Source organism: Aulostomus chinensis, chromosome 7 (assembly GCF_037954235.1).
Source record: "Aulostomus chinensis isolate RoL2024-O1b breed Wild chromosome 7, RoL_Achi_v1.0, whole genome shotgun sequence".
Classification (NCBI taxonomy): domain Eukaryota; kingdom Metazoa; phylum Chordata; class Actinopteri; order Syngnathiformes; family Aulostomidae; genus Aulostomus; species Aulostomus chinensis.
In genome coordinates, this window is record NC_141326.1 from 1,142,501 (window position 1) to 1,168,183 (window position 25,683).

Sequence of the window (25,683 nt, forward strand, 5' to 3'; positions counted from 1 at the left end):
TGGTAGCACGCGACGGCGCCGTGGTAGCACGCGACGGCACTGTGCACTCATACGTCAGTGTCATTCTTGACCACCTCACACTCCTCACATGAAGCTTGCCAACACGCTTCACCAGGGTTCTTATCAGAAGCAACAGCATCAGCCAGGAGCCAGACCTCTACTGCAGTTTCTCTACCACTTCCCAACAAATTGCAGAGACAAAGTAGACGATGTCGCTTTAATGAGCCCAGCAGGGTTCATCCAGAGTCCAAATCATGATAAATGAAGGATGATTCATCTCCACCACTGGCATCATCAGCAGGTCTTTCGGGTGAGAACTTTAGTGTCTTGCAGAGTGAATGACGCCGCTCCTGTGTTTCACTTCCACGTTTAATTCATGTTGCTGATAGTGGATGGAGATGTTTGTGTGTGTATATGTTGGTGCATGATTGGTTCCTCTGTGGGTCTCCAGGGAACGAGATTAGTGTGAGTCACTTGATCATGGTGGCCAGGGGGGTGAGTCAGGAATCAGTGACTAAAGCTGCTGAAGTCACTCACAGCTGCTCAGAAGTGTGTATTATATCACTGCATGTCCATACGTTCGCGCGGCTGGTGAAAATAAGCAGTCTTTAAAATGTGCAGACTCAACACACCAATGCATTACTCACTCTGCTCCGCTGACTTCTTTTGGTCTTTTCTTTCATTCTCTGTAATTCTGTTCACGTTGAGGCCACATGTGCGCTGCTGAAGCTTTGAACCTGAACCTGCGTGAGATTAAGTATGTCTGTCTGGCGTGTTCATCTGAAAACAAGGGCTGGTGCTGCTGGGCCATCTCATGCTCTCTGCTCATCAGGCTTCCATCCACAACATGTATGCATATCATAGCATGTTCACGTACAGCACTCGCACAATTTCCCACACCAGCCCACACAGACACAGTGCTGGTAAAACCGGCTGATGTAAACACCAACACGTGCGCTGTAACTTACATGATTATTTTTATAGCTTCTACCATTTCCAAAGGTACTTAAAGGTTTGTGTTTTAATTTTAAAAAAATGTAATCAGGTTGGTCCCATTGAGTGAGACGATCTGGCGAAGACAGCCAGCAGCACACACACAGAGCTGCAGACAAACAGAGACAGAGGGACAAAAAACAATCCACAAGCACAAATCACATGAGGGGACATTTGGAAGAGCCAAATGCTAAATAAATGCCAAAGTCAAGCTAAAACATCCACATGCTACAGAATTATGTCTGACTCTTTCATTTAAGGTTTCAAAACTTTTAATGACACCACTTCCTTGAGTTTCCAGACATTTTGTGACAGATTCCATGCTGAGAGCGCCGAATACCTGAATACTGAGCGTTTGTGAGAGAGAGCATAACAAACCCCATAATAGTAGTAATAGTACTTTTGTGTGACACCAGTATTTATTGATCAGGGTTTTTGGTTTAAAATGATTTCAACTTAATATTCAAAAGCTCTCTTATCTTAATTATGATTTTGATCGGTCTTCAACGTACAAAGGATAAGAACAGTGTTGTTGTTCACATATGAAACAGAAACATTCAGGCCGCACAGCAAACACTACAGTAATTGCTGGTATTAATACTGCTTGGCAATGCGTATCAGAGTAATTCAACTTGGAACCAATACAGTAGTTTCCTGTAGCCTTTTTTGCCAACATGGCTGTGAAACAGGTCTGAAACTCCATTCCAAAAGTGGTCTAACAGTCTTGAATCCTCCTGGTGAACCCTGCAGGACCCCGTCTGCACACAGCAGAGAAAAGAGTCACTGCATCCATCCATCATCCATCCATCATCCATCCATCATCCATCCATCCACCATCCATCCATCATCCATCCATCATCCATCCATCATCCATCATCCATCCATCCATCATCATCCATCCATCATCCATCATCCATCCATCATCCATCCATCCATCATCATCCATCCATCATCCATCCATCCATCATCCATCCATCATCCATCCATCCATCATCATCCATCCATCATCCATCATCCATCCATTCATCCATCATCCATCCATCATCCATCCATCCATCATCATCCATCCATCATCCATCATCCATCCATCATCCATCCATCCATCATCCATCCATCATCCATCCATCCATCATCCATCCATCCATCATCCATCCATTCATCCATCCATCCATCATCCATCCATTCATCCATCATCCATCATCCATCATCCATCCATCCATCATCCATCCATCATCCATCAATCATCCATCCATCCATCATCCATCATCCATCCATCATCCATCCATCCATCATCCATCCATCCATCATCCATCCATTCATCCATCCATCCATCATCCATCCATTCATCCATCATCCATCATCCATCATCCATCCATCCATCATCCATCCATCATCCATCAATCATCCATCCATCCATCATCCATCATCCATCCATCCAGCACAAAAGAGTGTGAAAGACAATTCTGGAGACTTTGTTTTAAATGTTCAGTTCAGCTGTGTATTTTAACTTCTGGCGGGTTTCTTGTACTATCTTGTTTGACTCGGGTTTTACTGTGGAAAACAAACATAAGAACACAAAAATGTGATATCTGTGTTTGTTTCTCTGCTATTCACTAGCAGCAAATAGGTGAAAGGCCATTTTCATCCAGGCCTCTATATATAGCAGCCCTGTATTTAGGTTGCTAGGATTTAGACAAACACAGTGAGAAATCAACTGTATTTCACTCCAGGGAGGTGAAAGAAGGCATGTGGTGTGGTCAACCTCTTAGAGTTATAGAATGAACACTCTGTAAGAAATAGATACAACTGTAATTAAAGAGCTACTTAGGCAGCTTTAATTGGGTGCTGGTTGTTATTTATTTTCAATTGCAAGTGTAAAGATGCTATATCAATCACAAAGGAAAACCAGAATTCATATAACAACCTAAGAAATAGTGTGTTTTTTTCAAAGGCCTTAGATTGACATTTTATGAATGCTAATTACCATAATTCTCTCCCTCTCTCTCTCTCTCTCTCTCTCCTTCTGATTCTAGGTGTCATTTTCTTCCATGTGAAGTCTGGCGTATGATGACATCAGTGGTAAGAGCAGCACCCCCCCCCCCCGTTCTAATCCTCCTAACTACTTACATGATGGTGTCAACTACAGAGCAGTGACACATGTCCTTGTCATGAGATTCCTCCTTTTTTGATATAAAACTGTCTCCTGCGGGTTAAAAAAACAGTGGTCTGCATCTTTTTGTCTACCTCTCCCACTCGTTAACGCCCATCCCTGACCACAGCCAATAGGGGATAATGCATGGTTGATGCCTCGCCCCTCCCTGTGAGATGTAAATTTTGTTTTTCTCTGCTGACCACCGCGCTCCCAGGAAAAGACAGCAGTCTTCCAAATGACACGGTTGTGGACTTCCGATTACAGCCCTGTCACTTAGTCCACTGACGTGTAAACACATGACGAGGGCGAGAGAGGGAGAGATGTGCTGGGGTGCGTGGGCTGCTTGGTGTTTGCCACCAGGAGTCAGGCCATTGGTCAGAGGCTCTAAGATAAACCAGTTACAACAATGTGACGCTGAAGCCGTCTGACTGCAGGGGCTTCTGACTCTCCAGACCCTTAGTGACCGTACACTCGCCACCTCATGACGGAGGGATGTCGCAAGGTCGCTGCAGTTCACTTCATCCATCCTTTTTATCTTTCATCTTGTCTTCTCACAGGCAGCAGCAGCGTAACTAACAGCCAGGAAGTCTGTGAGCTCGCCGGATCCCTCTGCCAGCCCCGCCAAGCGCAGGCACATTACGGCATTTTGTCACTGACTAGATGCTTAAAAGATTTTTGCAAATGCTACATTTCTCACTCATGGCCGTCCAAATGGTTGTTACGATAGCCTGAGCCACAGCATCTTTGTGATCCTGTGGCCTGTGAGAAGACAGTCCGAGTGCTGGATTTGTTTTGGCCTCCTGACCAAAAGTGTGATAATTTTAGGACTGAAGTCTCTCACATGGTCTGGAGCAAGGACGGCATTTGGAAATAAACTTGGAATTTAGCTTAATTGCAGTTTACAGATTTAGGAGGGGCAGCGTTCTCTTCTTTATTTTCTTGCATAAATAGAGAGTGACTTGAGGCCAAAGACATGAGGTTTTCAAGCCACAAAAAGAGGTTCCAGAACGTCAGAGGCAGTAAGGACACTTAGAGCCTGGTTCCCTTGCTCTCCCTGGGGTGAAGCCCTGCTCTGTCCCTAATGTGAGGTCCTTTCCTTCCCTCACCAGATCCATCCGATGTATTACTCCGCCCAGGCTATTAGGTCTCCAGGGTCATTTAACTGCTTTATGCACAGCCAAGTTACAGTGTTTGCTTTTTTGAGATGCTAATTTGTGTTGTGGGAGGTGCCGAAGGTTTCAGCCAGGAATTTTCCCCGTTTTTCCCTCAGCTGGATCTCATGAATCCTCGTCTGAGGTCCTCGATCTTTGACAGCTTCTCTGCACACAGTTTGGTCCATTTATCTCCCATTACCTCATTATCATTATCTGTAAATTGCTCCCTTTCATTTCATGATTGAAAAAAACCTTTTTATCTGATTGTATACATTTTACAAAAACTGACTCCCACACCTGCTGAGCTTATTTATCTTCCTATTCATGTCTGTCTGAGGAATTGTGGGGGGATACTCATATTTTGAGGCTAGGTTGAATAGTCGACAGAATGATTATTCTATCATAATAATAATAATAATAATAATGATATCTTGGGATTATTGCCAGGATTGAGCAGACAGGCCTAGGGAGGACATGTAATGGATGCATTTCAGGTGGCGTGGCGGGGGAGGGGACGTAAGCTGTGAAGCAGTTTCTTTGGAAGGCCTGGTCTCCTGGTGAGAGTGATGGCGTGTCTGAGCCTCCCTCATCACTCAGCTCACTTTGAGATTAGATTAAGAGAAACACATCACCCAAAGTCATGAGAACCTTTCTGTTCATGCAAACTATTACGCATGCAAACACACACAAAAGCAAGTTCACGTCTTTCACATGCATGTTTGCACCGGACACATGCAGAGAACTCTCGAGGGAGCGTCTCATGCAGGTACACTCTCGGGAGAAACGGCTCCGGTGGCAGCTATGGTGCACAAATCCTCAAGGTCTACATCAGTGGGAAGGCATCAGTGCGTCTGACCTGGAAAAAGTAGTTACTTCAAAGAAAAGGTAGATCAAACACAAGAATCCATGAGCGCGGCATGGGACATAGATCACCGTGTAGTAGCCTGCGCTGAGCGGAGAATGTGGCTCCGAAGGTAGGCTTGCTGGGAAGAAATAAGTGAGATTCAAGGAATGAGACCAGGGGTCTTGGAATGATGAGCTTTTGAATTGTCCCAGAGGATAAGTGTGAGACAGACAGCGATGTGAGTGAGTCAGGGAGGAAATGGTGACCTATGGAAAAATGTTTTAGTAGAAAAACAGGAAGAAGGGGAGGAAAGACAGAAAGCAAAGTGAAGAGCCAGAAGAAATCACGTAATTGGTGTCAGCTGATAAAGTTGTCTGGATTTGAGGGTTCGTGGACTGGAATATTTGTCCTAATGATTGAATTATGAATCAGTTAATATTCGGACTCGTCAAAGTGCAGATGTGAATGTAAAAGTATAACTTTTCTGTTCCCTATAAAAACTTCTGTCTTGGTCTTGGCACGAGCACACAGGTGCTTATTTCTTTTCAGCCATTTGAGTCTGTAGCTCAACCCTGTAAAAACAGATTTGGCTAAAAAATGCAGGACACTTTGAGGCGCAGAAGACAGAAACATTCGCTACGCTGAAGCAGCTAAAGCTGCCGGGTAACCTGCCAGTGACCTCCAGGAGGGTCTTCAGGATCCAGGATCGACCGTGATATTGCTCTAAATCCGTCCAGCCGTTTGGGAGATGTCCTGCTAGCAGACGCAGCGGCGATGCCTTTGCATGGATCATGCTAGCTTCACAGCAACTGAGCACATGTGATCACCCTTTTCAGTGCAACTGGCAAGAAGTGCAATTATGTGACTTTACAGTCAGAATGAATATCGTTTATTTGCAATGTGCAGCAGAATGTGAAGGTTGCTGGCAGATGATATTAAACAGTGTTCACTTTTAGCATGAAATCAAAAATGAAGATGTTTTTGGGGAAAGACCCATTATTTTAGTATTACCTTCATTGTACAGTCTATAATAATGTGGCATCACAAATCCCCCGGAACCACACAGGTGATGTCAGTCTGTCCGATACATGGTAGCAGTGGTGGTGAGCGAGCGAGTGGCACCAGTGAAGCTAACTTGCTAATCCCTGATTTTGACGCATGTAACAGCACTTGAGTGCTCCTTATTTACCATCCAGAGGAGACTCGTCTGTTGAGCATGTCAGCGTGAACGGTCGGGCAACACCTCAGACGAGGATTAGTGAGAGCCCAGTTTGAAACTGTGTTTGTTCCTCCTGTTCCATAACCTGCTGTCTTTGAGAGCGCGGTGGGTGATTGACAGGCGAGAGAGATTCTGGGGGTCACGAAGCGTGCAGACCTGAGGGGCAGGACCTACTTTCATGACCCAACATGCCGGCTGATGCTTGACTCTGTTGCTTTTTACTGATAGACAAGTGGTTTATTAGTGTAAGAGGGGTGTGGATCTCTGACCCAGATTACGCTGTGCAGCGCATACGAAAACACTTTCCTTTTTCGGGCCGATGGCACCGAGATGGCTGCAAGTGGCGATGTCATCATAACACACATGTAGGATTTTCTACCTCTAGTTTAAGACCATTTACAGCCTCTTAGAGTTTTAGGACAACCTTGTTCATATTCTTCTAGTGTGTCTTTCTTACTTTCAACAATTGTCTCTCCTTTTAAAAACCCAAACAGCTGTTGATATTTCATCTTCTAGTGGCCCAACGCTGCAAGCGCGGTGTCTCCCTCACAACTGACAGCTGAACACATGAAACAGAGACGTAGCCCTCCTTCAAAGCACCTGTTTTCTGAGTGTCTTCAATGTGACACACACGTTGTGTTTGCTGAATCTTTTACCATGCATCTGTAGGTTCTGGCTATCTGCTGCCCTGAGGGCGTCTCAGCCCAGTTCAGGCACCGTGACTATTTATCAAGCAAGCAGCGTCCGCGAGTCCCATTCAGGCAGGAAACAGATTGCTGATCACCACGAGATTTGAGCTTATGATTTTTAGTAATATGTACTTCAATAATCTCAAATGTTACAGTGAATTCAGTGATTTTAATTCTTTAAATGGAGCTTTTGAAGTTATTATTCAGCCATGTGTTGGCATGACTTTAGCCCTGCGGTTTAGGGGACAACAGCTGCTCCGTGGAGGAGGCCCAGCCGTGTCTGCAGCACTGTTGCTGGCTGATTGAGGAGTGTGTACCCTGGAGATGACCCCTTCGGCTCTGCCCTCATCTCAACCTAACCATAACCCCAACAATGTTCTAAATACTTCCACTGCATTACTCAGAGCGAGAAAGTTAACTCATGCATAGGTTTACACCAAGGGTTAACCTTTAAACTTAAACAGGTCAATTATATGTCTCAAAATTACAGTCTTTATGTCGCTTTGATTTTATGAACTGCAGGAGGACCACAGTGAGTAACCCAGCACAGAGCTGACTGCTGGATGAAGGCAGCACTGGACTCCCAGTTACTACACAAGACTGGCCAGGGTTCTGTGATTGTGTTCAGATATTAGGGTGACGGTCGGGGAGCCTGAGCCAGATAAAGCCCTGCAGCTCTGACATAGACGCCCCTGACACACAGCAGCCCACCTTCCTCCTCTCCTCCTCATATTTACTGAGCACAGAAGATCATTGTTGTTTAGAGCAGAGATTCAGATTCAGAGAATCAATAGTACCACGGATTTGAATAATTAACTTTGATTTTGAAGCACTTTTTTCAGGGAAACAATATTGACGACTACAAGCTCAGATGCGGGACTAAGCCCCAACCGCCGCCTGCATCGCCCCCCCCCCCCTTATTCCCTACTGTTACACCGGCCTGCGCTCCCCTCCCATGAACCAGTCTGCCATCCAGTCCCCCATCAAGCTGGCTTGCTCTCCCTGCCTCCCCTCCCATGAACCAGTCTATCATCCAGTCCCCCATCAAGCTGGCTTTCTCTCCCTGCCTCCCCTCCCATGAACCAGTCTGCCATCCAGTCCCCCATCAAGCTGGCTTGCTCTCCCTGCCTCCCCTCCCATGAACCAGTCTGCCATCCAGTCCCCCATCAAGCTGGCTTGCTCTCCCTGCCTCCCCTTCCATGAACCAGTCTGCCATCCAGTCCCCCATCAAGCTGGCTCGCTCTCCCTGCCTCCCCTCCCATGAACCAGTCTACCATCCAGTCCCCCATCAAGCTGGCTCGCTCTCCCTGCCTCCCCTCCCATGAACCAGTCTACCATCCAGTCCCCCATCAAGCTGGCTCGCTCTCCCTGCCTCCCCTCCCATGAACCAGTCTACCATCCAGTCCCCCATCAAGCTGGCTTGCTCTCCCTGCCTCCCCTTCCATGAACCAGTCTACCATCCAGTCCCCCATCAAGCTGGCTTGCTCTCCCTGCCTCCCCTCCCATGAACCAGTCTACCATCCAGTCCCCCATCAAGCTGGCTTGCTCTCCCTGCCTCCCCTCCCATGAACCAGTCTACCATCCAGTCCCCCATCAAGCTGGCTTGCTCTCCCTGCCTCCCCTCCCATGAACCAGTCTACCATCCAGTCCCCCATCAAGCTGGCTCGCTCTCCCTGCCTCCCCTTCCATGAACCAGTCTACCATCCAGTCCCCCATCAAGCTGGCTCGCTCTCCCTGCCTCCCCTTCCATGAACCAGTCTACCATCCAGTCCCCCATCAAGCTGGCTTGCTCTCCCTGCCTCCCCTTCCATGAACCAGTCTATCATCCAGTCTCCCATCAAGCTGGCTTGCTCTCCCTGCCTCCCCTCCCATGAACCAGTCTATCATCCAGTCCCCCATCAAGCTGGCTTGCTCTCCCTGCCTCCCCTCCCATGAACCAGTCTACCATCCAGTCCCCCATCAAGCTGGCTTGCTCTCCCTGCGCTCCCCTTCCATGAACCAGACTGCCATCCAGTCCCCCATCAAGCTGGCTTGCTCTCCCTGCCTCCCCTTCCATGAACCAGTCCACCATCCAGTCCCCCATCAAGCTGGCTTGCTCTCCCTGCCTCCCCTCCCATGAACCAGTCTACCATCCAGTCCCCCATCAAGCTGGCTTGCTCTCCCTGCCTCCCCTTCCAGAAGCTTCCTTCTTCAACTGTTATTAACATTTCCATGTTTCCTCCATTCTGTGTTATAAACTGTTTTCTTGTCTGTACCAACGTCTCCTGCACGTCTGTCCCTCCTGGTGAGGGATCCTCCTCCCCTCCTCACCCTGAGGTTTCTCCCATTTTTCCCTGTTAAAGGTTTTCTATGGAGTTTCTCCTCAGTCGATGTGAGGCTCTGAGGGCCGAGGATGTTGTTATGATGCCATGTGAAGCCCTTTGAGGCAAACTGTTTGTGAAAACAGGCTCTACAAATAAAATTGCCTTGCACAGTTTTTCTTGTAACTTCTTGAAAAATACCATACTTAAGGATACAGCTTTAGGGTTTATCCTTTTCATTTTGATTGGGTTGACCTTTTTTTGAGTCACATTTATGGTCTGAGATTTTTGCCTGCTTATTATATTTGACTTAAAAAACATTGTTCCTGCTTCTGGAAACACTTATAATATCACTTACAATGACCTTCATAACCTCTGGCTCACACTCCCATCCTTGTGTTTACTGTCACTCACCTGCTGAAACGACACACCCTCAGCACCAAGCTGGGGCTTGTTGAGGTATCCTCCTGAAACGCAGCCGTGCTCCTGGTCACTCCATATGGCTTCAAGGCAGAAAGGCACACAACTCACATTAGCAGAGTAATTCTCACTCGCTCATTGGTCTGTTCACACCTCCAACAAAAAAGATACACAAGTCAGAACAAAAGGTGCACATCATGTGTGAGCCTCAACCACTGTGAAGACAGGAATTGTTTAACAGTAACCTACAAGACAGAAAGAACTGGTGAAGCATTTTAGCAAGCTAACATCGCTAATTAGACACAAAGGAATATCAGTGGTCAACGTGATGGGTCCGCTGCCTAAATTCACTCCACAATCCATCAAAGTTAACTTGCTGGAGGTGCTGGAGGAGAATAACTGGTGCAGCTTTTCTAGGAACCAGTAACGTCTGTCCAACACAGTGACTGTTGATACAGTCATTTTAGTTATTCAGTCAGAGCCAGAAGGTCAAACTGAAGGGATCCCGGTGAGGAGCTGCAACTGTGAAATGTTTCCCTCTTCATTTCCCATGAGCTTGAGTGAAAGACTCAAATGTTGTTCACAAATGTGTCATAATAAAAAAAGTTTTATCACACGCCGCCTCAGATCTAGCGTGCCATCACGCCGACTAGAGGAATGTGCAACAGGATCGGCGTGCACCGGCCAATAGGCGATTCCAGCAGAGAGGAGTGGACCCACATCCTAGAGATCGCAATCAAGTGTCTGAGTCCCTGGGACAGAGATGTGTCACAGTGCAGCCAAGTGCACACAGAGGACCGGATCCTTGCGTTGGTGCTCCTTGTCAGCTTGTCTGTAAATGTTTTCAGGGCTTTAACTTCTCCAGCACCACTGCACAGTAACTGGCGGCTAGTTAGCAAATCATTAGCATTACTGCCACGGCGTACATGGTACAAGAATAGGTTGTAGCTGGGGTGTTTTGCTTCACCAGCACCAGCTAGGTAGGTGACAGGTGTGATTATGAGTTTGTGGGAAGGCAACATGTCAGAGGTGGCTGAAATGAGCCTGCCTACCTGGGCGTTACCCTACATCACTGCCGGGGCTATCAGCTGCAGTTTCAACTGGCCAGGGAATGAATGTAAATTGTACCCTTCCCCATTGCAGACCAAAGCCAGATGTTAGGGGGTCTGTTGCTCAGTGTCAAGGGGTCCTCAGGGTTCAGCTGTCCGTCTGAGGGGCAGCAGTGAAACCCTGAAGGGTCTTTCATCTCTCCGCTTCTTGGCGATCTTGCTGCTGCCCAGTTTCACACTTGAACAGACCCACTGATTCATACCATGAGAATGAAACTGAGGCTTTATTTTGTTCACTTCGTGAAGCCTTGGCATAGAGATGCACTGATCAAATGGGTCCTCTCGCTTTCTCACATTCAAGTGCGCCACTCTGATGTTGAGATCATGCTCCAGCCTGATATTCTCCATATGGAGAGACGGCTTTGATATAATGACAACAGCGTGTTTTTCATTATTCAGCAAGTTCACAGAAATCATCAGTTATTTCCTCCCTCATTTTCTCCAAGAGTCTTCATTATGGGTAAATCATCGTTAGCAGTGAAGATGTACCACGAACACTTAAAGTCCAATTTGAACTGAAGGATGAGCTTCACACAAACAACCGGCTCTGTCATTTCTGTATTCTCTGCATGTTGGCACTATTGTGTCTTGAACTCTGGAACATTATATAACCCCAGATGGTTCTCTGGCAACTCTGCTCATCTGTAACATGTTCATTGGTCCAGCCGGCATACACACCAGCGCATACCAGCAGGCCTTTGATCTCTCTCCTTTACTGAGCCTCCTCAACAGGCTCAGGGTCCTTGTACTCCAGCCTGGATCTACAACAGGTCTGATGAGGAATGGGACTCTTCTGATGTCATTTGCTGTATATGCAGATAATAAAGTACCCAAATGGTTGGCTTGCACAGGTAGTGCTGCAGTAGCCCTGTGCTCCAGGTCCAGGTAGGAACTCCATCTGTTGAGCAGAGCTCTTGTATCTGTACCATATGCCACATACTGAGGTAAGTGCGAGCTTAGATGTTTCCGCATTGTATTATTCTGAGTTAACTATTCACTAAAAGTGATCTACTTCACCCAAAATATATTTTTTGCCATCAAGTACTCACCAATAGGTGTGTTGAATTCCAGAAGATGTTTTTTACTGCTGTGTCACTACTTTGTGATTCCAGAATGCTAAGAGAGACAGCTACATATATTTAGCTTGAAGCTAATGGCGTCCCATAGCTACAAACAAAGGCACAAGTATCAACATCCGTTTATAAATTCTCCAGGTCATCGTCCGCCATCACCCACATCTCCTTCTCTTAGCTGTTTGTTCAGTAGTCCACAAACACAAAAAACAAAGTACAGCACTTTCCTGTGACCAAGTGTGGAGGAATGTGAGCAAGCTGGTTCAGTTCAAAGTGCTAGCTGGCCACACTCGGTGCAACCATGAAGAACCTAGAACCAGAGCGGTCGCTTTTAGTTTGTTTTATCTCAAATCAAAGTGTTTGTGGACTACTGAGCATACAAAGACATGCAAAGCAGACATGGTTTATGGCGAAGGACTTCCTGGAGAGTCATAAACTGACGTTTTTGAACAGTTTTGCATGTTTCTGTGCTGTAGTTAGTTGCGATGGGGTGCTTTTAGCTTCAAGCTAAACGTATGTGGCTGGCTCTATCTGCATTTTGGAAGCACAAAGATGTAATCCAGAATGGAAAAACACATCTTTGGGAGCTCAAGTTTGCCTGAGCCCAACGCTTGTACTTGGTATTTGTGTCTTGTAAAGGCTCCTTACTTCGTCTCCTGACTGGTGCCTTTGGGTGCCTTCTTTGAGCACCCAGACACATGTGTGCCTGTTTTATATTTGTGTGTACATATTTACACACATCTCAGCATGTGATCCAGGGGGGTAAAGGACAGTAAAATATTGTGTTGGCTGTACTCTGTTATGCTCTTGTCGTGAGTCTCAGCGAGAGGAGCTTGGCTTCACTCTCATGTTTTGGATAATTGTACACTGCCGAGGTCTGTGGTCCCTTCTCTGTCTCCCTGTGGCCTCGGCTGCATGAGCCATATTTAGGTTGTACATCCTCCTCATCCTATCCTGTCTCATCCCCATCCTGTCCGACAAACCCCCACAATGCAGTGGGGGGCAGATAAATAGACAGCGAGTGGTCCAGAGGTGCCTGAGGAAACTATGCTGGTTACTTGTCTTGACTTCTCAGAAGTCTTCAAATCTTTGTTTTGGACCTGCTTTGTGGACACAAAGTTTCATGGCTTGGTTGCATAAACATTTTTTAAGGAATTTATGCAACCAAAAATATTTGAAACAATGCTGTAGCTGTACTGGTATATTTTGTTTTGTACAGGTTGTGCTCTTCTGTGGTACTCTGTAGTACCACTGCAGAGTGGCAGGTTGTTCACAAACAAGATCCTTCTCGTTATACTGGAAGGGGCCCTGTATCAGTGCAGGGGCAGGATTACTTTATATTCCATCCAAATCCAATTTCTATTATTTTGATCATTTGTAGTTAATATTAATAAAATGGGAGGAAACAGATTATTCATATCAGATTTGGCAGGGAAAAAAACTACTGTACTGGTGAGCTGGCCTGTCCATTTTGATCAACTTTTACAATCATCAGCTGTGCTACTTAATGATGAGGTTGTAGTGATGGGCTGCATGTGTGTCACTGGTAGCTCGCTGCCTTATTAAGGGCCTAAGTGTCAAGGATTTGGGGGTTGAGGATGGTGAGGGAATGATGGAGACCCAATTGCAGACAGTGTAGGACGGTGCACAAAAGAGGTTTATTGAGAGGCGGGGAAACTTGAGACGGGGGAACTTGAGACCTGACGACTGTAGACGGGGAATGAGGGCGAAGGCTGGAGACGTGGCGAGAGGCTGGAGGCTTGACTCGACAATGAGGAGACAACAAGCAACGACGACAACGACAGCAAATGACAACAGCGTCAATGACAGCGACAACAACAATGACCCAACCACGTAACCGAGGAAAACACATAGGATAAATCCAAGAGGGGAAACAAGACACAGGTGGTGCAATCACCCAGGTGAGACACATGAAGTCATCACAGGGGGGAGGTCAGGAAGACAGGACATGACTACAAAATAAAACAGGAAGCACGAGACAGGGATCGTGACAGTACCCCCCCCCCCCCCAAGGGCTGGCTCCCAGACAGGCCAAAAACCAAAAAGAACAACACCAGGGTGGGTGGAGGGTGGCCAGGAGGCGGGACAGGGCAAGAAAACACCAGTGAAACAAACAAACCCACTCACTCACCACACCTGTGGGCAGAACCACAATACAGTGTCAGGGGGGGTGGCCAGGGGGCCGCAGAGACCACAGAGAGTCAGGGGGCCGGCTGGGAGGCCGCCCAGACCACGGAGAGTCAGAGGGCCGCACCAGGAGGCACTGAGCACCCGGGGGGAGGCCCAAGGTGCCGTGAAGAGCGGCAGGAGCAAGAGAGGCGTCCGCCTGGACCCTTGGAGCGAGAACAGGAGAGGCGTCCACTCAAAGCGGAAACAGGAGAGGCGTCCGCTCGGACCCTCGGAGCAAGAACAGGAGTGATGCCCACCAGGACCCATGGCGGTGGAGATGGTGTGGCAGCCGCTGGGATAGGGATAGTGCCCGCCAGAACCCCCGGCGCCGGGACAGGAGTGGCGCCCGCCAGGACCCTCGGCGGCGGAGCAAGAGTTGTGCCAGCCAAGACCCTTGGCGCCGGAACAGGATTGACGCCCGCCAGGACCCTTGGCGGCGGAGAAGGTGTAGCAGCTGCTGGGCTTGGGATGAGGGCTGGATCTGGCTGCCTAGGAGCACGAGGATGGCCAGCCTTCTCCTTTAGCTCAGGCCGGGAGCTCCTGGGCCTCCTGGATGGGGGCCGAGCTGACCTGCAGGCTCGCTGCACCGAGCGAGGACCCCCGAAGGCCAGCCGGGTGCCCGTGAAGTCCAGAGTTGTGCCAGCCAGGACCCTTGGCGGCACTGGGACAGGAGTGGCACCTGCCAGGTCCCTTGGCGGCGGGGAAGGTGTTGCAGCTGCTGGACTTGGGATGAGGGCTGGACCTGGCAGCCCAGGAGCACAAGGGTGGCCAGCCCTATCCTTCAACTCAGGCTGGGAGCTCCTGGGCCTCCCGGATGGGGGCCGAGCCAACCTGCGGTCTCGCTGCACCGAGAGAGGACCCCCGAAGGCCAGCCGGGTGCCCATGAAGTCCTCCTCCCTTTATGACTCTCTATCCAGAGTCAATCTGGTCTTGTAGGCGAAGTATTCTAAGAGAGTCGTCATGCGTGGAGGGGAGTTAGTCCGCTGGGTCTTTTCTGGTTGGGTCATTCTGTCAGGATTTGGGGGTTGAGGATGGTGAGGGAATGATGGAGACCCAATTGCAGACAGTGTAGGGCGGTGCACAAAAGAGGTTTATTGAGAGACGGGGAAACTTGAGACCTGACGACTATAGACTTGAGACCTGACGACTGTAGATGGGGCATGAGGGCGAAGGCTGGAGACGTGGCGTGAGGCTGGAGACGTGGCGAGAGGCTGGAGACGTGGTGAGAGGCTGGAGGCTTGACTCGACAATGAGGGGACAACAGGGGACAACAAGCGATGACGACAACGACAGCAAACGACAACGACAGCGTCAATGACAACAACAATGACCCAACCACATAACCAAGGAAAACACACAGGTTAAATACAAGAGGGGAAACAAGACACAGGTGGTGCAATCACAGGGGGGAGGTCAGGAAGACAGGACATGACTACAAAATAAAACAGGAAGCACGAGACAGGGATCGTGACACTAAGTCACACTTGGGGGTTGTTTGTGCTGTAGTTAATTTGTACTTTCATGCTGTTGTGCATTTAATGGTTTTAAAGAAACTGTGAATTGCCTGAATGAACAATTTGTCCTGATTTGGTATCATTGGCTCTCCTGCTGCCCTGTGACGTCATGGGACAAACAGGACAGCCTGGATCTAATTGCTCAGACACCTGCCACACCAGAAGCATAGGCGTGTTGATTTCGTCATCAAGAAAAAAAACTGAACTGCATCTGCTTCAGAACACAACAGTCCAGTCAGAGCAGACTATGTCAACTCTACGCCCACTATGTCATGTCCACAGCCTGCTGATTGACAGGAGGTCAGAGTGACAACAACTTTGTATTGATGGGAGGTTTTCAGACCCCTTTGAGTTCTCCCCATTTTCAGTTTCAGGCTCATCAGGGCAAATGGATTCAAGTGTCTTTTCCTTACTACTTCACAATAACAAAGCAAAATAGTGTTTTTCAGGGTTTTGTCAATGTATTGAGAATAAAATTATTCAGACGGTTCCCTTTCTTGGCAGCAATGGCAGCTTCAAGTCTTTGCAGGGATGATCCCATGACACACCTTTCTTTTGGAGGTTTCTTCCAGTCTTCTTGGCCGAGTCGTTCCTGCTCAGGTTGGATGGGGATTGTCAGTGCGCTGCCATTGTCAGATCTCTTCAGAGTTGATCTATTGGATTCTGGTCTGGACTCTGGCTCGGCCACTCCAGGATGTTCCCAGAGTTTTCCCAAAGCCACTGCTGTGTTTTGTTGGCAGCATGATTTTAGCTCATTGCCTGAATCTCTGAAAAAGTTTTTTTTTTTTTAACCCAGGATTCCCAGTATGAGTCTTTAAAATGAGGAATGGCTCATGTCTGGTTGTTACACTGGTCACAGTTATAGTGTCGACTGTTATAGTGTAGGTTGCTCTCAACCTCCACAGAGGAACTCAGTGTCTCATTCACAGGGTCATGGGTGTCTGATACCTGTAAGCAGGTAAACCTTTTGTCCCTGATTCTCTTTTTTGGCTGCTGCATCTTTGACTGGTGTGGTGTCAGACTTCTTCCATTTGAGAATGATCAGACCTCGAGTCTCCCTCTGACACACACCGTCCATCATCAGACCTTCTGGACAGTTGTATGTCTTTCCCAATTATCTATCCATCTGTCCGTCCATCCATCCATTCATTCCTCCATCCATCCATCATCTATCCATCCATTTCCTAATTATATCCTCTGGGTTCAATTCGATGTAACTGAGTTATAGAAGCATCTCAAAGATCGCTGAAGGCCCTAATAGCAAAGCGTCCACATACTGAGGACAGAAAATACTGAAACCCCGCAAAACTATTTTGTTATAACAGAATTCTGCATGTAGATTAAAGAGGAGCAACTTATTGAAATTTTTTTAAAATGAGTGTGAAAGAGAAGACATGTAAAGAATCTAGAGGATCTTCCTCCATTATCTGTCTTTGTCTCTGTCCCTTCTTCTTTGAAGGAGGGAGGTGCTGGACCTGCTCTGCTTGGACAGAGTCAGGAGAGAACTTTGGTTGGGATTTGGCGCCGTACATATAGAATTGACTTGGCTTTAAAAACACAGGATGGATGCACTGTAAGACTCAGCTTAGATAAAGCGCCTCTGTTCTATGCAGTTTGGAGAGTTCTTTTAGAATAACTGTCGAGTGAAAATCATGAATAAAGTTGCATAAATATTCATATTTCAGACTAAATAAAGGTACCGGCTAATGAAACCAACTCCAGCATAGTTAGGGGACTGTGTGTCAGGGAATCCGTTAAGCAGGTGGTCTAGGATGGCTGGTTTTACTCATGAATGAATTCATAATTATTAGCAATGACACAGCAATTAAAGTTATCATAGCAACACTTACTTTACCCTCCTTGACAACTATTGCAAGGAAAACAGCAGATACAGTATAATGTATGTCATTCACATTACAACGTAGCCTACTTGGAATATGTTCTGACACATATTTGACTGGACAACAGACCAGCATGCCAGATGATGTCACGTTGCATTCCAGTAAAAGGTCAGTCTGGTTTAACTGCGCCAGTGTCAACACAGCAGCCTCATTGAAGTAATGAGGCCTGTGTTTGCTCTCATTACACTGAGAGGCAGGGTTTTTTAAAGTACCGTCCTTATGTCAATCTAAAGACATTAGACATGAAACTTTCAGTTTAATCTGCCATCACTGAGCAGTTGTCTGAATGACCCCGAAGCACAGCTGTGCCGCCTCTTAGTAACAATCACAATGTCACCATCTTTGCTGTGGTGCTCAGATTTTGTTACATGAACAACAGCATAATGGACTCTTGCACTTCAGCAGTATGAACGTCTTGTTGGCGCTGTGGAGAATGAAGCCAACGTGACGTACAGGAATACCTATGGCAGTCTCCAGAGCCACGTTGACGGGCTTTGATGCACGCCCATGTTCATAAGCCCAGCGTGGGGCTGGATTCAGATCCAGCTGATTAAAGGAAGTGGAGGCATGGAGGCCGCCACCTACAGGGACATAACCGGCAGCAGAGGCAAGGCAGGGTGCCAGGGCCTGAACACCAGGGAGGGAGGAGGAAGGCACCTCTGAATTGCTGTACTGAAGCAGCAAAGGTGAGATAAGACCACTTAAAGACTGTGATTGCTCTCTGTCAGATGCTAGGGAGGCCACTGCAGCTGCCTTTGCGATCAGGGGTTCCGTCGATGAATTATGTAAACTACTACCTTCTTACTGAAAAGGTAACAGCGCGCAGATACTAGCGCTGATGGATGGGTGGAGCTGCTAAGAACCCAAGGTATCCAGTTTAAATCCTGTCAGAGATCCATTGGCAACATGGATGTTATCAGGCTCCCTCAGCTAAATATCTCCTGAGGAGGAACATCCATCAATCCTGAGCCTCAATACAATGTTGTTAAAGTGGCGTTGGTGCCCCTGGCCAGCATGGCTCGTGGTCCTCCTTAGGTGCCTTATGTGGCATTATTCTTTCTGGGGTAGTGAGCTTGTTTAGAACAAAACAATTCATCTTCCTGTTTGATGGCACCACATCAGATGAAGTCCCACACTGCTGTACACGGCGAGCTGGAGACACTGGTTCTGTGTTTACTCTTGATTCCACTGAGCTTTTTTCTACTCATTCTTGAATTACAAAAATGGAAGTTGACTCACTCATCCAGTCATTGGTGTTGAGTTGTCCGTCAAGTACCATGCATAACCTCCTATTCTATAACTTTCTAATGCAGCGGTGTGGACTCCGGTCTAGATCTGGACCGAATCACAGCTTTCTCCAGGCTCTGAGCAAATTATACTTCTGATATATGTAATTTAGTATTATCTACAAGACATTGCCACAATGCAATGACTTAAAAATTGCCACTTTCCCCACTGCAGGCAACATTTGGAGTTGCACCACTCCCCTGCCTGTGTGATGCTGTTTACTCTGCCTTGGTTTGGTCCAATCCTGTTCCACCTTCTTTAGTTCTTCCACCAGCATTCTCAGAATCAACGGTAGAGTTGCTGGTGTCTTATTTGACATTGAATGGATGTTAAAGCACATCCACCAGGAGAAAATGCTTGTGCACCCCACATCTTCTTTGTAGCTCTGTTTTTTTTTCATGCCACCTCTCAGAGTGGCCAAAGTTTCTGAAAATCATCGCCACTACTTCTCAAGCAGCCAGTCAGAGTACATGTTAGAGAACAAGCCAACACTGACAGATGCACAGATGCTCTGCAGAGCTGATTGTCTCCTACTGAATCTTGTCTATCAATCTTGTCCATCAGTCTCTCCTCCTTTCTCTCCCTCTTTATCTCTGTCCCTCTCTCTCCTTCTGTCCCTCTGTCTTCCTCCATTCTCTGTCTTTGTCTCTGTCCATCAGTCTCTCCTCCTTTCTCTCCCTCTTTATCTCTGTCCCTCTCTCTCCTTCTGTCTCTCTGTCTTCCTCCATTCTCTGTCTTTGTCTCTGTCCTGCTCTCCTGCTCTCTCTCCGTCCCCACTGATCCTGGATCTGCTCCACCTTCCTGCTGGTAAAGGAAGGTTCTGGTGGCTGCTGTTGCAGGATGTGCTGCTGATGGAGAATTGTTGGGTGGAGGTTCATTGAAGGAGGGAGGTGCTGGACCTGCTCTACTTGGACAGAGTCAGGACAGAACTTTGGTTGGGGTTTGGTGACACACAAATAAACCTGACCTGACTTGACTTGACTTGTCTGTTCTCTGGATAGGATGTAGAAGACAGGCCTGGTGTTACGCACATGCAGTCTCAGGAGAATGAGTCTGAGCAGGTGAAGGTGATGAGCAGGACAGTCTTCTATGGAGACCATGGGGTGAACCAGAGGTTCAGGGTGTCCTCTTGGATAAGATGAACAATCTGGCAAAGAGTGGAGGTCAGGCCAGAGTATTTACATTGCAGAGGTCATTAGTTGATGAATTCCAGGTGTGGAGGAGAAACCAGGAAGTGCATGCCATACTCAAACACACAAACACACAGCAAAGCCACAGGAGGAGAAGAAGACCAGGAGAACCTCTGGAGTTGGGACAGAGCTTTGGCACCTGGAGCCAGTCTCCACCCAGTCGCTTTTGTACGGAAACTGTATAATTGTCCCAATCAGATCTTACATGCATCTGCATCCTCCATGATCTACCAATATCCGCCCGAGTGCTGACAGGAGAGACCTCACCACTGTTCAGCTGTGGTAGCTGGTCAATGTCTAACCAGTAGATAAAAAAAGCAGCGGGGTAATACTCCTCTATCTTAGATATTGTTGTCATGGAAGCATAACTGATATGCAGTGTTTTGTTTTTTTAATCTCACCTCAAGGAAATATGCTGTATGGACACAGCCTTGGGCAGGTCTTTGTGGAATGCAGGTCATAAAAAACATTCAGTGTCTTGTCATTCAGCAGGTCTGAATCAGAGCTGACAGTACAGGTATGCTAGTTTTGCCAGCAGCTAGTTGTGTAGATGTGAATCAGTTTAAAATGCCATGTTATGAGATGGCCAGTAAAAGCAAAGCAGACATTGAAAATCCACCATTCAAAGAGAAATGGACCGAAAACCTGCACCCTCTCGCAGTTCTCGGATCCAGTGCTGGCACAACTGAAAGTTTGCAGATCTCTTTAATAGGCACATTTGAAACATCCGATAAGTCTGGAAACATTTTAAACATGTTAGCGATATCCTGAGATGTTTTCTCAGTAATCGTTTTTTCCTCAGAAATTAGTGGCAGTGGACAGAAATTCCTGCATTTGCCCTGTGATTCACATCTACTCCCAAAAAGGAAGTCCTCTTGCTCTCAGTGAAAATGAGCTGGAATTGTCAGCTGTCATAGTCAGACAGGCAAACTGCATCCATCCATCCGTCCATCATCTGTGCTGGACTGGAGCCTACCCTGCTGTCACTGGGGGAGAGGCCGGGCCACTCTGGACAGGTCACCAGTCCTGTGTCGTATAAGTGATTGTGGGAGCTGGACAAGAATTTTGTGTGGCTGAAAGTTTGAAACTACAGAATCTGAGCAACACTGCAAGTCACGGTAGAATACCTGAGGGAGGGGTGAGGCGGCTGCGCTACATCCTTCACACCGGACCTTCAAGCTGCTTCGACTTGGACTTGTTGTGTCCTTTCCCGCCGTAAGAAGATCAGCTCGGGCCCTTCCCACACCGGCGTCCTCTAAGAAGAGCCAGCACTGGGAGCTGTCGATCCAGGCATCCTTCCCTCTGATTGCTGCACCTGGTTGGACGTGCACACCGCTGCTCGGGGACGACTCTTGCTGCTCACACAGACTGCGGTGGGGCCACAGTTTGGTGTGTGCATGCTGTGTGATCAGGCGTGATCGCTGCCTGCATCGACCTGCAGCCTGTCTCCTGCAGCAACTGACAGTTGGAGCAGGTGTTACTGCAAACTAAGACCCATGGGAGAGCTCTGGAGTTCTCTGGCTCATCTTCTCTTTTTCCTTTTCCTCCAAATTGCTCCCTTCTTCCTCCTAACATACTGTAAGCACTTTTCCACAAAACCCTCCTTCACCTTCTATTTGCCTTTCAGTTTAGTGAACCAGCAAAGAATTTAACCCTGCTGGGCTTGGATTCCTGCCATTATCTGCTGTAGTCACCCATGGAACACACACGCACACCTCATACTTCTGAACATCTATTTCTCGTGACCTTCCCTCTCCGTATCAGGGGAGACATGAACTCATCCATCAGTCGGTCTCATTTGTCTTTCTTGACTTTGAGTTTGCTCCATGTCTTTGTTGCTTAGAGCCTTTTGAATGAGTCCTAATTCTCTGTATGAGCTGCTGTGTGTATGTGGCTCTCCTGGAGGCCGTGATGAAGTCAGAATGATGATGTAACCTCGTACCTGTGTTTGTGGAGGCACCTGCCTGTGGTTAGTCTTCTCTCCAGTGAGGAATGAGAGAGCAGGTGCTCATCAGTGTCAGAGTGAGATGATCCCAGGTCAGAGGAGTACATGCTTTCGAATGCTGTCAGCAATGATACTCAGTCTGTTTGAGTCACGGCCCATCCCAACCTGCTTGCTGCCCTTGTTTACCCACAGGAAGAATAATCAATCTTATTTTGGCTCTTGCGTTTTATATGTATTTCAATAACTGCACCGTCACAGTCAACTTGGTTGCCTCAGGTATAAAAGCACAAGAAAGGCAAGAAATATGTACAGAATTCAGGAGCTAACTGACCTGTTAACATGTCAGGTGATCAGAGTGTCGGTTCATCGTCTCACTGCCTCTCAGTCAGCTTCCAGCATGTCTCATAGCTTTACACTTCACGGTTCATACAGGTTGTCAGGTGCTGACCCTCTTGTCACAAACTGAAAACAGATCTACTCCAACACCTGTGTAACCATTTTCGGTCTCAGTAGTTTTTTTTTCCACTCATCCATTTGGCGACACCCAGAAATGTCGTCACGGCCCCTGTTCCGGTTGGGAGCCGCCGGTCGTCAGCAAAGCTGCTACTAACTATGATGATCTTCCTCTTCCACGAGAAAACAGGGAGTGATCAGTTACAGCACTGAGTGGGAGGTTGCAATCCAGCAGAATGGCAGTCAAAGATGTTTTTAAATACTCAGTGTGTTCCAAGTTACACGCCGCGCTGATTCACTCTCCAGGATGTTCAGCAGCTTCACTGGTGAATACGTCCCAACCTCCGCGTGGTGAAATAAACCCCACATGAGTCTTCATTTTCCAGTCACCTCCAGCATTCCCTCTATCCCTTGTCATGCCCCCTGTGGATGCTGGTAAGACCTACTCTTGACTGGAATTAGGATGCAAAATTTCCAATGAGTGTGAGTGTGTGTGTGTGCGCGCGTGCATCATTGTCATGTTACTCATTCTGATATTTTCCCAGATTTTCCACTCACTTACAGCCCCCTGGGAGCTGATAATGATGGGCTGCCGATGCTGGTCAGGGTTGCATCATGTAAAACGTTCTGTTGTTGCACCGTACACAGCACCGTGTCAACCAAGTGGTCTCACACACATGAGGCCCCACTTCAGCTCCTCAGACATTGTACTGAATTGAAGTGAGAGAAATGGGAATGTTTCCAGACAGCCAAAGGGGCTGGAGGAGAGTGGAGGAGGGGGAACGACCATCCAGTGGAAGCTCTGCCAGACTCTCTGAGTCCGAGAGACTTCACCGTGACTCACAGGTCAAGGGCTGTGTGACTTTAAACAGGAATTCTCTCATCAGTTGAGTACTGAATCATATGTTGTACTCACAAACTCTGCTCTGCTTGGCTGTCACTGTCAAGCAGGGAGAGGAGGCGAGCTCTGCAGAGATGCTCAGGCAGGATGATAGTCAGTGGAGCCAGCGGCTCGGGGGGAGTGCATATGAATGAAATTGTGCGTCAATTGCTGTCACATCCCAAGTGTGTTGATAAGGCTGCAGCCAACCTGATGGGGCTCATCACCAGAACTGCTCTGAGATCTGCTCCTCCATGTCTCTCAGGGCTGGGAAGTGTTGTGAAAGCTGTTGTGTGTCATGGCCATGGTGTCAGCGCTGCTCTGCTTTATCTCTTGATCAGCTTACTAGATGACCACAGATGGGGAGAGGAAACACTCTCCCTTTCCTGACCTTGTCACTTCTTTTTGCCGTGAGTGTTTGTTAGGCGTGTTGTCGATGATGTGGATCCCCCCCCCCACACACACACACACACACACACACATACACACATTTAGAGCAGGCAGCTGCTGGTGTCTTGATTAGGGTTGATGGTTTACCTTGAACAATCAACTCTGTGTTTATCCACCTTTTTCAGTTTTCTTTCTTTTCTTGCACCATCTTCCTTTTTGTAGAAGAGGTCACGACCTTTGAGGGCGACTCCCAGTAGGTTTGCTTTTAAAAGACACACTCGCTGCCCAGTTAGCTTAGCGCATTCCTCACATTCTGGAAAGACAGTGTAAGAGCTATTAAAAACTTAAAGGGAAAGAAGGTGTGTGTGTGTGTGTGTGTGTGTGTGTGTGTGTGTGTGTGTGTGTGTGTGTGTGTGTGTTTACTCCAAGATGGCTGTGTGTATTACGTCTCATGCCGTGGTTCGGTGCCCAACATAAACCACCTGTGCATTTCTAAGAATCATCCATTAAATACCATCGATAGACAGTAGACACACACACATATAGACACAAGACATAAATACACACATACATACACACAGACATATACACATACACACGGATACACACACACAAACATACACACACGTACATACACACATATACAAACATACACACACATAGACACAAGACATAAATACACACATACACACAGACATATACACATACACACACGGACACACACATACATGCATATACACACACATGCACAATACACACACGCACTTACACACCGACACATTAATACACATATACACACCTCCATGCACACACATTTACCAACATAATTACACATTCACACGTGCACACAGAGACTCACACATACACACCTAGACACACACACAGACATGCACACACACACCCATACACATACATACACACGCACATACACGTACATAAACACACTTAAATACACACATGCACACTCAGATATACACACAATCACACACACATAGACACACACATGCACTTTAATAATAACAGGTGTGTCTCCCTCTCTTCACACAGCTGCACACCAGATTATGAGAGTGAGGCAGAGAAATACTGATTGAACGGCTCATGCTGTAGGAATAGTGTGTGTGTGTGAGAGTGTGTGTGTGAGAGAGAGAGAGAGAGAGAGAGAGAGAGAGAGAGAGAGGAACTGGCAGATTCAGACAGGGGAGTAGCAGACGCAGTGAGGTGAGACGAAATGAGAGGAGCAAAAGAAAGTCGAGGAATTAAGGAGAAAGCAGTTGTTTTTCTAATTTGCTGCGTGTCAAAAGGGGAGAAGTGGTTTAGGGAAACTGCGAGCTTCGGGACAGAGGAGCAGAGCAGCAAAGACCTGTTACAAGGGAATTAGTGGAAATGTGCAGTGGTGAGAAAGTAAAACTTTTAGTGGAGTGTTCTAATCTTTTCCCTCCCGAGGGCATTTTTGGAAGCCCGTCTCATCTGTCTGGGCAGGACCTATTTGTCCCTCTCCCCCCTCCCTCCCTCCCTCCTCCTCCTCCTCCTCCTCCTCCTTCCCTCTGCCTGAGTTCAGTGCAGTAGAACGTAACTGGAGCCACGCGATGACTACAGGTTGAGAAGTGAGTGAGAGAAAGGACACAGAGATCAAGGAGGGGAGCGACTGACGCACCCCTCTCGCGCTGGAGTTTGGAGTCCGCAGCCCACGCAGTCGAGGTGAGGGGGAACACTTGGGGAGCTGCCCTGTGTGCGTGGGGTGTGCAGACGTGTAGGTGAGAGTGGCACTGTGCGTCTTGTTGAGTCGCAGCACGGCAGCAGCGTGCAGCGATGTTGGAGCAGAGGTTCCTTCAAGCCCCGCTGAAGGTTGCCTCCATGTCCCGGCGGGTGAACCCTCTCCCTGTCAGTTACCGGACTTGGCGCACGTGTGACAGGTTTGCCTTCCCCAGATCGCAGGTCGGTGTGCGGGAGTCCTGCTGGGAAGCAAAGCAAAAGATGCAT

At 47.7% G+C, this 25,683-nt stretch overlaps 1 protein-coding gene across 1 annotated transcript in view; it reads left to right on the forward strand.

Moving 5' to 3' along the window:
- Positions 1–25,683, forward strand: part of znf469 (zinc finger protein 469) — a 228,301-nt gene that overhangs the window by 134,238 nt on the left and 68,380 nt on the right. The window contains 1 exon segment of the mRNA XM_086208037.1: positions 3,027–3,072. The gene's annotated coding sequence lies outside the window, so the exon portion shown is untranslated.